Source organism: Scyliorhinus torazame, chromosome 10 (assembly GCF_047496885.1).
Source record: "Scyliorhinus torazame isolate Kashiwa2021f chromosome 10, sScyTor2.1, whole genome shotgun sequence".
Classification (NCBI taxonomy): domain Eukaryota; kingdom Metazoa; phylum Chordata; class Chondrichthyes; order Carcharhiniformes; family Scyliorhinidae; genus Scyliorhinus; species Scyliorhinus torazame.
Genome location: NC_092716.1, coordinates 196,615,394 through 196,628,959, shown reverse-complemented (window position 1 = coordinate 196,628,959; position 13,566 = coordinate 196,615,394). Strand labels below are relative to the sequence as shown.

General features: G+C 45.9%; 1 protein-coding gene across 1 annotated transcript in view; it reads left to right on the top strand.

The window, feature by feature from the left end:
- The window catches only part of kiaa1549la (KIAA1549-like a), a 431,663-nt gene that overhangs the window by 182,112 nt on the left and 235,985 nt on the right, over positions 1-13,566 (top strand). The gene's annotated exons all lie outside the window — the stretch shown is intronic.

The following is a 13,566-nucleotide window of genomic DNA, read 5'->3' as shown; positions in this document are numbered from 1 at the left end:
GTACTTTTCAAAGTACAGTCAACTGTAGTAATATAGGAAATGTGGCAGCCAATATGTGTACAGCAAGGCCATGGCAAGCAATGTGATAATGGCCACATAAGCTGTTTTGGCCTGGACATCGGCAAGAACTGCCCTGCTTTCCTTCAAAGTAATGCCATGGAATTATTTACATCCATTTAAGCAGACAGGCAAGATCTCGATTTATCACACCATTCAAAATCAGCCACCTCTGAAGCTGCAACACCCTCTCAATACTGACAAGGGAGCGCTGGCTTGGATCTTGGGTTCAAACCTCTGGGCTGGGAGTTGAGTCTACAATCTATGACTCGTGCGACTGCTAGGCACTGAGTCACATCTGATATCTTAATAATAATAATCACTTATTGTCACAAGTAGGCTTCAATGAAGTTACTGTGAAAAACCCCTAGTCGCCACATTCCGGCACCTGTTCGGGGAGGTCGGTATGGGAATTAAACCCGCGCTGCTGGCCTTGTTATGAATTACAAGCCAGCTGTTTAGCCCACTGTGCTAAACCAGCCAGAGATGTGCGATCTATGATTAGACAAGTGTGAGGAGAACCAAGCAAGAGCAGTCTTGAAGAACTAGGCAGTGAATAAAAAATATTGGAAGAGAGTGGTTAAGAGAATAGAAGAGCCTGCTAGACTGGCCCCAATTAAAAACACTAACCTACCTTCTAATCCAGCTTCATTGACGATTGTTGTTGGGGACTGGTTGTAGTTCCAATAGTGGCCACCGCTCCAGGTGGCGCTGCTGGGATTGGAGAGCTGCCAGCCCTCTGACTGGACCTTCCTCCCAGATGGAGGCAGAAGTCTTGCCTTGAGCCAATTAACAGCCTGACAGCGGTAAAATTGGCTCGGGGTAACCTGGTCAAGAGAAGGTGGGGGGAGCGGCGTCTGCATCTTCCTAAGATTTAAGTCTACATAAGGTGAGTGAGGAGTCCAGATCAATAGAGCAATGACATGTTATAGGAATGATCTAATACCTCCGTCTGGACCTGTAAAGACTAAATTACCTGCAAAGACTCGCATTCAAAGTATCGTCCAGCATCATTGACTTTGTCTATATATGTGTTTCTGGAACCCACCTCTTCATTCACCTGAGGAAGAAGCTGCACTCCGAAAGCTAGTGGTTCGAAACAAACCTGTTGGACTTTAACCTGGTGTTGTAAGACTTCTTACTGTGCCCACCCTAGTCTAATGCCGGCATCTCCACATCAGAACTATATAGAGACACAGAAGCATATCATGCAGATATTCACCCTGGGATCCACACTGCCCGGGCCCCTGCTCTCAGGACTCTGCGCTTTTCCCCCATGGGTCAGGCTTTGCGCACATCTGCGCGATAGGCTCAGAGTGCGAAATGTGGTCTACCAAAGATTGCCCCTAAAGGAGCCACGCTACCAGATCCCTCCCCCTTAGGTCCCTCGACAGATATATACATCACAGGTTATTTACAGTTAACTATGTACAGTGTGGGCAGAAACATCAGGTTGGGGGGTAATACAGTACAGTCCTTCACAAGGTCAATCTGTCAGGGGACTGGTTAGGCCTGGTGGAATGCCTCAGTGTTGTGAATGGTTCCTCCAGCAGTGAAGCAGTGTCTTTGTCAACAGCAAGAGGTTGCTTCAAGGTCTCGACAGTTGCGCTTGGGGTGTCCCCCACCCTCCGGTCCCTCAGGAGTAGTGGGAGGGGTCTCTTCTGGAACCCCCACCCCCCCGTTCACTTGCTTCAGTCTCCACCGAAGGGGGGTTGGTAGTGCTCACTGGAACCATCTGTTCAGTCGTTAGGGCTGCAGCCTCTCTACTCCTATGTGGTCTATTTGCTTCCGCACTTGTCCCCCTTGTAAGTTCACTAGGTAAGAGGCAGGACCAGATTTTGCCACAATTACTCCGATATCCACAATGAACCAGATGCAAAGTTTCTTACAAAAACTAGGTTGCCAGTTTTAAACGATCTGTTGTCTTTCATTGAATCATGATACTTCTTTTGGGAGGCTTGCCTCGCCTCCACCCTACCCACCATATTGGGGAACACCTGGTCTACCAGATTACAAAGGCAACGACCCATTAATTGCTCTGCTGGTGTGACCCCAGCAGTGATGTGAGGGGCGGTGTTGTACTAAAGGAGGAAATTAGCCAATTTGAGGCGTAACGGCCTGTCTGATTGTCTTTACATTGCAGCTTTTAAAGTTTGCACTGCTCTTCGAGGCCAGGTGATAAAGGGCCGTTCGGATGTGGTGGATGCCATTAGTCTGATGAATGGTGAAAATGTTCTTCTAGGGGTTTTTTTTCAAGTAAAAGGCAATTCAGCATGGCAAATCCAACAACCCTACAAATCATTTGAGTTGTGGGGGTGAGACCCACGCAGACACGGGCAGAACGTTCAAACTCCACACTGTGTAGCCCAGGGCCGGCATCGAACCTGGGACCTCAGCGCCTGAGGCAGAAGTGCTAACTACTGCACCATTGTGCCACCCATACATCTGTGTTTTGATGGTGGATGTTGAGGTTGGCGTCCTCATTTCCTGGACAGCAAGCCATTTGGAGCGGGCATCCACCAGTATCAAGGACATTCTTCCCAGGAAGGGACCAGTGAAACCGATGTGTTACCTTGTCCATGGACGAACAGGCCCCTCCCATGGAGGCAGCTGAGCCGCAGGTGGAAAGGTTTGTTGTGACTGACAGAAGTCACACTGACGAACCAGGTTCTCAATATCTTTGTCACTACCTGGCCACCATATGTAGCTCCTGGCCAACATTTTCATCTTAGTCTGGCCAGGGTGAGCACTGTGCATCATCTGCAGTAGTGGCAGTGGCTCTCTTGCTGGGGATGGTGCCACCACCTGGGAACCCCAAAGCAATACTCTGTTTTCACAACTAAGTTCAACTTTCCTCCATTGGTAGGACCTGAGCTGATCTGACTTGTCGTGGTACCATCCACTTAGAATGATTTGTTTGACCTTCAAGAGGTCTGTGTCCTATTGGGTCTAGTTCCTGATGTGGGTCAAGGAGACCAGCAGGGTATCCAGAAAATTTAATGTCAGGACAATCTCTTGTGGCACAGGTGGCTGTGCAAGACTTTGGGGGAGCGGGAGCCGAATCAGGGCACCGGCATTGGAGATCTGCTGCCTTGGTTGATGTTGGAAATCGTAGCTATAAGCCACTACTAGCAAGGCATTTGCACCCTGGTTGAAGCAATTGATGGAATTGGTTTATCCTCACAGAGTACCCCCAGGGGGGGCTGGTTTGGCACAGTGGGCTAAATAGCTGGCTTGTAATGCAGAACAAGGCAGCAGTGTGGGTTCAATTTCCGTACCATCTGTTCAGTCGCCGGCGAACAGGTGCCGGAATGTGGCGACTAGGGGCTTTTCACAGTAACTTCAGTGAAGCTTACTTGTGAATATAAGCGATTATTGTTATATATTATCTTTAGTGGTGTGTGGTTGGTTACAATGGTGTACCGGCGGCCATACACGCACCAATGGAATTTTTTAATGCCGTGTATCACAGCTAGGCCCTATTTTTCAATTTGTGCATACTTTTGTTGGCGAATGTTTGGGAGGCAGCGGCTGTCATCCTCTATCTTGTGGGACAGGACCGCTCCTATCCCATAAGGTGAAGAGTCGCAGGTTAAAATTATCGGTTTGCCTGGGTCAAAATGGACCAATTAGCTGGACGGCTGTAGGGCCTGTTTGGCTTGATGGAAAGCTTGCTTTTGTGGATCTTTCCAATACTATTGTAGCGCCACTAACATGGTTGCCAAATTAGGGATGAACCTGGCTGTAGTAATTTACAATGCCGAGAAACAATTTCAATTCTGCAACATTCTTCGGCGCAGGGACTTCTTTGATGGCCTGTACCTTGTCTTCCAAAGGGCGCAAACCTTTTGAGCACACCTTAAATTCCAAAAACGTGACCTCACTGGCCTGAAATGTGCACTTCTCTCTTTTTAATCTGATGCCAGCGTCTCTGAACCTTTGAAAGACTTCTTCTGAGCTGGGGAGATGCTCTTCGTGTGAAGTCACTGTCACTGAGCCATCGTCTAAGTACAGCACAAATTTTGGGATTCCTTGTAACAAGTTCTCCATTGTCCACTGAAATATTGCACAAGCAGATGATATCCCAAAAGGCAACCTGGTATATTGGACAAGTCCCTTGTGCATATTGATGGTTACAGATATCCTAGAGTTCTCATCCAGTTCAAGTTTTAAATAAGTGTGACTTACGTCAAGCTTTGTATATGTGAGGCCCCTCAGCATAAGACCATGAGACCATAAGACATAGGAGCGGAAGTAAGGCCATTCGGCCCATCGAGTCGACTCCACCATTCAATCATGGCTGATTTCAACTCCATTTACCCGCTCTCTCTCCATAGCCCTTAATTCCTCGAGAAATCAAGAATTTATCAACTTCTGTCTTAAAGGCACTCAGCGTCCCGGCCTCCACCGCCCTCTGTGGCAATGAATTCCACAGACCCACCACTCTCTGGCTGAAGAAATTTCTCCTCATCTCTGTTCTAAAGTGACTCCCTTTTATTCTAAGGCTGTGCCCCCGGGTCCTAGTCACCCCTGCTAATGGAAACAACGTCCCTACGTCCACCCTATCTAAGCCATTCATTATCTTGTAAGTTTCTATTAGATCTCCCCTCAACCTCCTAAACTCCAATGAATATAATCCCAGGATCCTCAGACCTTCATCGTATGTTAGGCCTATCATTCCTGGGATCATCCGTGTGAATCTCCGCTGGACCCGCTCCAGTGCCAGTATGTCCTTCCTGAGGTGTGGGGCCCAAAATTGCTCACAGTATTCTAAATGGGGCCTAACTAATGCTTTATAAAGCTTCAGAAGTACATCCCTGCTTTTATATTCCAAGCCTCTTGAGATAAATGACAACATTGCATTTGCTTTCTTAATTACGGACTCAACCTGCAAGTTTACCTTTAGAGAATCCTGGACTAGGTCTCCCAAGTCCCTTTGCACTTCAGCATTATGAATTTTGTCACCGTTTAGAAAATAGTCCATGCCTCTATTCTTTTTTCCAAAGTGCAAGACCTCGCACTTGCCCACGTTGAATTTCATCAGCCATTTCTTGGACCACTCTCCTAAACTGTCTAAATCTTTCTGCAGCCTCCCCACCTCCTCCATACTACCTGCCCCTCCACCTATCTTTGTATCATCGGCAAACTTAGCCAGAATGCCCCCAGTCCCATCATCTAGATCGTTAATATATAAAGAGAACAGCTGTGGCCCCAACACTGAACCCTGTGGGACACCACTCGTCACCGGTTGCCATTCCGAAAAAGAACCTTTTATCCCAACTCTCTGCCTTCTGCCTGACAGCCAATTGTCAATCCATGTTAGTACCTTGCCTCGAATACCATGGGCCCTTATTTTACTCGGCAGTCTCCCGTGAGGCACCTTATCAAAGGCCTTTTGGAAGTCAAGATAGATAACATCCATTGGCTCTCCTTGGTCTAACCTATTTGTTATCTCTTCAAAGAACTCTAACATGTTTGTCAGGCACGACCTCCCCTTACTAAATCCATGCTGACTTGTCCTAATCCGACCCTGCACTTCCAAGAATTTAGAAATCTCATCCTTAACAATGGATTCTAGAATCTTGTCAACAACAGAGGTTAGGCTAATTGGCCTATAATTTTCCATCTTTTTCCTTGTTCCCTTCTTGAACAGGGGGGTTACAACAGCGATTTTCCAATCCTCTGGGACTTTCCCTGACGCCAGTGACTTTTGAAAGATCATAACTAACGCCTCCACTATTTCTTCAGCTGTCTCCTTTAGAACTCTAGGATGTAGCCCATCTGGGACTGGAGATTTATCAATTTTTAGACCTCTTAGTTTCTCTAGCACTTTCTCCTTTGTGATGGCTACCATATTCAACTCTGCCCCCTGACTCTCCTGAATTGTTGGGGTATTACTCATGTCTTCTACTGTGAAGACTGACGCAAAGTACTTATTTAGTTCCTCAGCTATTTCCTGGTCTCCCATCACTAGATTACCAGCGTCATTTTGGAGCGGCCCAATGTCTACTTTTGCCTCCCGTTTGTTTTTAATGTATTTAAAGAAACTTTTACTATCATTCCTAATGTTACTGGCTAGCCTACTTTCATATTTGATCCTCTCTTTCCTTATTTTTCTCTTTGTTATCCTCTGTTTGTTTTTTGTAGACTTCCCAATCTTCTGACTTCCCACTACTCTTTGCCACATTATAGGCTTTCTCTTTTGCTTTGATGCATTCCCTAACTTCCTTTGTCAGCCATGGCTGCCTAATCCCCCCCCTGATAACCTTTCTTTTCTTTGGGATGAACCTCTGTACTGTGTCCTCAATTACTCCCAGAAACTCCTGCCATTGCTGTTCTACTGTCTTTCCCACTAGGCTCTGCTCCCAGTCGATTTTTGTCAGTTCCTCCCTCATGCCCCTGTAGTTACCTTTATTTAACTGTAACACCTTTACATCTGATTCTACCTTCTTTCTTTCAAATTGGAGATTGAATTCTACCATATTATGATCACTGCCTCCTAAGTGTTCCCTTACTTTAAGATCTTTAATCAAGTCTGGCTCATTACATAACACTAAGTCCAGAATGGCCTGTTCCCTCGTGGGCTCCATCACAAGCTGTTCCAAAAAGCCCTCCTGTAAACATTCAATGAATTCCCTTTCCTTGGGTCCACTGGCAGCATTATTTACCCAGTCCACCTGCATATTGAAGTCCCCCATGATCACTGTGACCTTGCCTTTCTGACATGCACTTTCTATTTCGTGGTGCATTTTGTGCCCCTGGTCCTGACCACTGTTAGGAGGCCTGTACATAACTCCCATTATGGTTTTTTTGCCTTTGTGGTTCCTCAACTCTACCCACACAGACTCCACATCATCTGACCCTATGTCGTTTAGTGCTATTGATTTAATTTCATTCCTAATTAACAAGGCAACCCCGCCCCCTCTGCCCACCTCTCTGTCTTTTCGATAGGTTGTGAATCCCTGGATGTTTAAATGCCAGTCCTGAACCCCCTGCTACCACGTCTCTGTGATGCCTACCACACCATACCTGCCAGTCACAATCTGGGCCACAAGCCCATCTACCTTGTTCCGTACACTACACACATTTAAATATAGCACCTTTAATTCTCTATTGACCATCCCTTTTTGTTTTCTTAGTGTGGTGGACCGTGGTTTACTGAGCCTTTCCATATACTGTGTCATATTTTGTGGGATTGGGACTATTGTAACCTCTCCTGAGTTTTGTCTTTTCGTGCATTTTTGTATTCCTAAGCAGCTACGCTTCCCACTGATTACTTCACCTCTTGGTTCCCTGACTACCCCCCCCCCCCCCCCCCCCCATCTCTAGTTTAAAGTCCTGTGCAAGTCTTGAGCAAGTACGAAGAGGTGTTTCAAAACGAGCTTGATCGAACACGAGGGGAAAAGGCAAAAATGTAAGTGAACCCCAAGTCCACACCAAAATTCTTCAGAGCTAGGCCCGCCCCATATGCTCTACGCAAGAAAGTCGAGACCGAGATGACACGCTTGAAGTAATTAGGATCGTGAAACCGGTACAATTCTCTGAATGGGCGGCCCCCCATTAACTTTGCATAGAAGTCTTCTATCCGAGGGAATGGATGCTTGTTGAGTGGGGCCGCTTGGTTTATGGTGAATTAGTAATCACCTCAGATTCTAACAGAATGGTCAAGTTTTAAAACAGGACAATAGTAATTAGGAAAACGACTTTGATCTCTGAATCAAAAAGTGTGGTCTGTTCTCGATTTACCTCGGTGAGAATTGCCTACGTAAACAGCTGCACAGCGGTACACAGGAGAAGCTGGAGGTAGACCTATGACTTTCTCGTCCCCTTCTTCTAGCGCAGCTTACTGACTACCATTAACGATGCATCCTAATTTAAGAAAGAATAAACTTGCGTTAATGTGACAACTTGTCATGTCATCAGGACATCCCAAAGAATGACATGTGACAGAGCCCAATGATGGAACAATGCATTAAGATTTTGATACAATAGAATCCAGAGTGAAGACATTTGACTTATTGTGCCTATGCTGGTTCTTTCAAAGAGCTTTCCAATTAGCATCACTTTCCACCCCCACTTGCACTTTCCCTGTCACACTGAAAATGTTTTCCATCAGGTATACATCTAATTCTCTTTGGAAAGTTATTCAAACAACTTCTACCAGCCTTTCAGACAGGGTATTCCAGATTACAATAACTTGCGCCGTTAAAAAGTCTCCTCACCTTACCACTGACGATTCTTCTGATGATTATCTTAAATCTGTGCCCTTCGGCTATTGACTCCCCAATCAGTGGAACAGTTTCTGCTTTTTTGCTCCATCTAAACCTCTTGCCCTTCTGAACACTTGTGCCAGAAAGCTGTTCTTTTCATTTGCCCCTATTGCACTCTTTGTTCGGACGGATGTCTTTTGGATTTTGATGTTTTTTTTTACCCTCATGAGTCAGAATTGGGAGGAAATTCGGACAGTGTTTCAGTTACAGAGAGAACTGTTTTCATAACTGTTGCAGTGGTACGGAGGCAAAAGAAGGGAAGTGTTTATAGCTTGCTCAGTTCGAGTTGCTATGGCGACATGTACCTATACAGGCACATTGTAGTTTGGAGCTAGGGATAGTGATGGTGGAGGCTCTAATGTTCCCTTTCCATCACATGGCTGAGATGGAATCTCTCCTGCTTGCACAATGTGCTGATCAGATTTGAAGGTTGACACTCAACTTGCTTGGCCGCACTATGAGTGCACCTTCCTTGGTCATCAAGTCCTGGGGTGGGACTTGAACCTGGAGCTTCGGACTCAGGCAGGGATGCTGCCCACTGGACTTCCTCGAGGAAATAGTAGCATACTTTTGTCCCAAATGTTTATGATTACTGTAAGTTATTCCTTTCTATCACCAACTTACTGTTTGCAGAATGAATTTTGTCACCCAGGCCCAATGATACAATCTGTCAAGATTTCCAATGAGCTGGCAGGTGATTTCTAGTAACATCTAATGTTTATCAATTGGTTTGCTGAAGCAATAGTGTGCTTGAAGTTAGTGCAAAAGAAGATTGAATGTAGTTAAATTGAGGGGTTATCTAATCAAAGTGTTTGAAATGATAAATCAATTTGATGGGGCAAGTATGGAGAAACTAGTTCCCCTGGTGGGGGAATCAAGACCAAAGGGGCTTAACTTTAACATGAGAAACAGGCCATTTGGCAGAGAAATCCAGGAACATTTTTTTCACACAAAGGGTAGTAGAAATCTGGAATACTCTTGCCAACAAAAAGCTGTTGGATGCTGGAGGACAACTAGAGCTTTCAAAACAGAGATGCATACATTCTTTTTTGTCCTGTTACCACTCCATTTAGCCATGCACCATGGACCCATTTCATTGAATCTATCCCGCTTTCCACCTTATCACAGACCTTCCCTTTTGTTCTTTTACACCCACCCCAACCCCCCAACTATTCCATGTGCTTAAAACCTGCTATGTCTCCCAACTATTCCCAGTTCTGCCGAAAGATCCTTGATCTGAGATGTTTGCTCTGTTCCTCTCTCCACAGATCCTGTCTGACCTGCTGAGAATTTCCAGCACTTTCTATTTTTATTTCAGACTTCCAGCATCTGTGGCATTTTACTGTTGTATCAATAGGTTTTGTTGGTTAGGGCATCAAAGGATATGGAGTTAAGTTGAATAAATAGAATTGATCAGCCATGATCTAATTGAACGATGGAGGTGGCTTGAGGGGCTGAATGATCCACTCTTGATCCGACGTTCCTATGTTTCTCACTCTCCCTCTATTTTTCTCTATCTCGATGTCATTGAGGTGGCACAGTGGTTAGCACTGCTGCCTCGCAGCGTCAGGGACCCGGGTTCAATTTTGACCATGGGTGAATATGTGGAGTTTGCACGTTCTCCCTGTGTCTGCATGGTTTTCCTCCGGGAGCTCTGGTTTCCTTCCACAGTCCAAAGATGTGCAGGTTAGGTGGATTGGCCATGCTAAATTGTCCCTTAATGTCCAAAGATGAGCAGGTTAGGTGGGATTAAAGGGATATGGTGAGAGAGTGGATCTAGGTCAGGTGTTCTTTCGGAGGGTCAACGCAGATTTGACGGACTGAATGACCTTCTGTGATTCTATAGATTCCAAAACATAAAGTCAGCAACAAATACGTGCCGAGCAAATTACATTTTCCAATCTATTTATATTATTACATTACTTTGAATGTAATTAACTCTAAATTAATTATTAAAACTAGGAAAATCTGATAGTGTTGGAAAATTGGAACCCATGTGGATTATCAGACACAACATTGACACTCCTGGAAGAAGCTGATTAGATTACAATGATAGTTCATCAGCTGTGTCATTAAGGCAGTATTTCTCATGGGTGTTTCAAACATTGCAGGAGCTTTTCTTCATATATTTTCTTGAGCAGCTAATGCGTATAAGGATTTAAAAGGTCAAAGTTTCCATCCCTTGTGAAGGGAATGTTTCTGCTTTTATTGACAGAATGTAGAAAATGAATTGCCCAGAATGAGGCCATTTGGCCTATTGTGGCTGTGTCAGCTGTAAAAGAGCTAATCAACCTAATCCCACTTTCCAGCTCTTGATATGCAACCTCGGAACTGGTGCCACTTCAAATGCATGTCCAAGTGTTTCTTTTCAATATGATGAGGGTTTTGCTTCTAACGCCCTTTCAGGGGTCACATAAATTCCCATCCAAGGTCAATGGACCTCGCAGTGGACTACCAAGTTGTCTGCTCGCCCGCGACGATTCTAGTGGTGGGCGGGGCTTTAAAACGTACACCGTGGAGTGAGTTCCAGATCTCACCACCTTCTGGGTGAAAAAAGCCACACCCTAAAGACATTCCACAGTGAGTTATTGTTATTTTCAAGGCTAACGCAACAGCTAATTTTTACAGTGAGCTCAGCCCAACAGCAGCATTCTGTAGGTAAATGGCCAATTAATTTGATTTTGCTACTTTAATTTGAGTGGGAATTGGCCACACACATTGTACTCCTGTTCTGTCACATTTATCAATTGTTCAGTGAAATGTCTGTCGATGCTCTTCTTCTGTTAGTATTTCCTTTCCGCTAACATGGCAGATGTCCAACACACCTAATTACATTTTTTCTAACTTTGTTTCTGGAAGGTCAGTCCTTTTCTGCCCCTCATTATTTGCATAGAGAGGTGCACAACACCATTCTTGAGCTGAGAGTGCAGTAATTCATTATGGATGCTTTCTGACTCTTTCTGAGTCCCTTCGTTGCCTTGTAGTGTCCATGATCTTTGATGACAGAGTCGTACAAGAGGCACACACATGGAGAAAGTACCTGTGGTTTTTGACCTGGAGCTGTTATGGGCCTTATCTCTGCTATGAGCCTAAATCTAGAGCAGCACATAAATGATTGGGCACGCCTTTCCACTCCATAAGACGTAGGAGCAGAAGTAGGCCATACGGCCCATCGAGTCTGCCCCATCATCCAGTGAGATCGTGACTGACCTAATATGATAATCCTCAACTCCACCTCTCTACCCATAACTCTTGATTCGCTGACTGATTAGAAATCTGTCTAGCTCAGCCTTGAACATACTTAAGAACCAGCTTCTATGGCTCTCTGTAGTAAAGAATTTCACAGGTTCACAACTGAAAGAAGAAATTTCTCCTCATCTCTGTTTTAAATGGGCAAGCCCATAATCTGAGTTTATGCCCTCTGGTCCCAGACTCTCCCACAAGGGGAAACATCCTGCTAAACCCCTTAAGGATCCTGTATGTCAATATGGTCACCTCGCATTCTTCTAAACTCCAATGAGTACAGGCCAAACCTACCGAACCTCTCCTCGTACAAATACCCCTCCATACCCGGGATCAACCTAGTGAACCTTCTTTGTCTTGAATAAATCTGGAATTGTAAAGCTCCTCTCAATGATGGCCATGAAACTATCATTTGATTGTTGGAAAAAAAAACTCAGGTTCATCGATGCCCTTTAAGAAAGGAAATCTACCATCCTTATCTGGTCTGGCCTACATGAGATTCCAGGCTCACAGCATTGTAGTTGACTCTTAACTGCCTGCCAAAATGGCCTAGCAAGCCACTCAGTTCAAGGGCATTTAGGGATGGGCGACAAATGCTGGCCCAGCCAGCGATGCCCACATCCCATGCAAAAAAAAAATCTTTATTATTGTCACAAGTCGGCTTACATTAACACTGCAGTGAAGTTACTGTGAAAATCCCCTAGTCACCACATTCCGGCGCCTGTTCGGGTCCACTGAGGGAGAATTCAGAATGTTCAATTCACTCAACAAGCACGTCTTTCGGGACTTGTCGGAGGAAACCAGAGCACCCGGAGGAAACCCGTGCAGACTCCGCACAGGCAGTGACCCAAGCCAGAAATCGAACCCAGGTGCCTGGTGCTGTGAAGCAACAGTGTTAACCACTGTGCTACCATGCTTCGATGATGGGACCAGCCATGTTATCTTTTCTGCCTTCCTGATTTGGAATCTATACCATTTGTAAACAATCTTTTATGGTGCATGTTTCAGAGAGGATTGTGGAAAGTTTTTGATCTTCATTTCAGAACTCCTTGGTGTGCCTGCTAAAATCATTTATCGGTCTTCCGGTTGTGGTGATGCACTGCTAAGCCGCACGTTTCGGCAGCTCCCGTTCGAACGGACTTTTGGGCTCTTTTCGGGAGCCCCAACGGAAATTTTTTCAGACCAAACCCAGTGTGGGGTGACGAAGGAAGGTACCCCCCCGGGTGTGTATGGAAAAGACCAGTGGCAGTGGCCAAATTGCGAAGGATCCTTTGGAGCAGCGGCAGAGAAGAGAAGGAAGAAGCAAGATGGCGGCGGATGGAGCCCAGACGACATGGGGCCCGGACCAGCAGGAATTCCTCTGACGGTGTGTGGAGGAACTAAAGAAGGAGATGCTGGCGCCGATGTTATTGGCAATCGATGGGCTGAAGGAAACACAAAAGACCCAGGCGATAGAGCTCCGTGGAGTGAAGGCAAAGACAGCCGAAAACGAGGTTGGGATACAGGGCCTTGTGGTAAAAACGGAGACTCATGAGGCTCTACATAAGAGATGTATCGAAAGGCTGGAAGCCCTGAAAAACAGCTCGAGGAGGAAGAACCTCTGGATTCTAGGTCTCCCCGAAGGAACGGAGGGAGCTGACGTTGGGGCTTATGTGAGCACGATGCTCCATACGCTAATGGGAGCTGAGGCCCCCCCCGGCCCCCTGGAGGTGGAAGGGGCTCACCGGGTCCTTGTGAGAAGACCAAAGACGGGAGAACTACCAAGGGCGATAGTGGTGAGATTTCACAGCTTCACGGACAGAAACGCTGTTTTGAGCTGGGCCAAGAAGGTACGGAGTAGCAGGTGGGAGAATGCGGTGATACGAGTGTATCAGGACTGGAGCGCGGAGGTGGCAAGAAGGAGGGCGAGCTTCAATCGGGCCAAGGCGGTGCTTCACAGGAAGAAAATGAAATTTGGGATGCTGCAGCCGGCGAGATTGTGGGTCACGCATCAGGG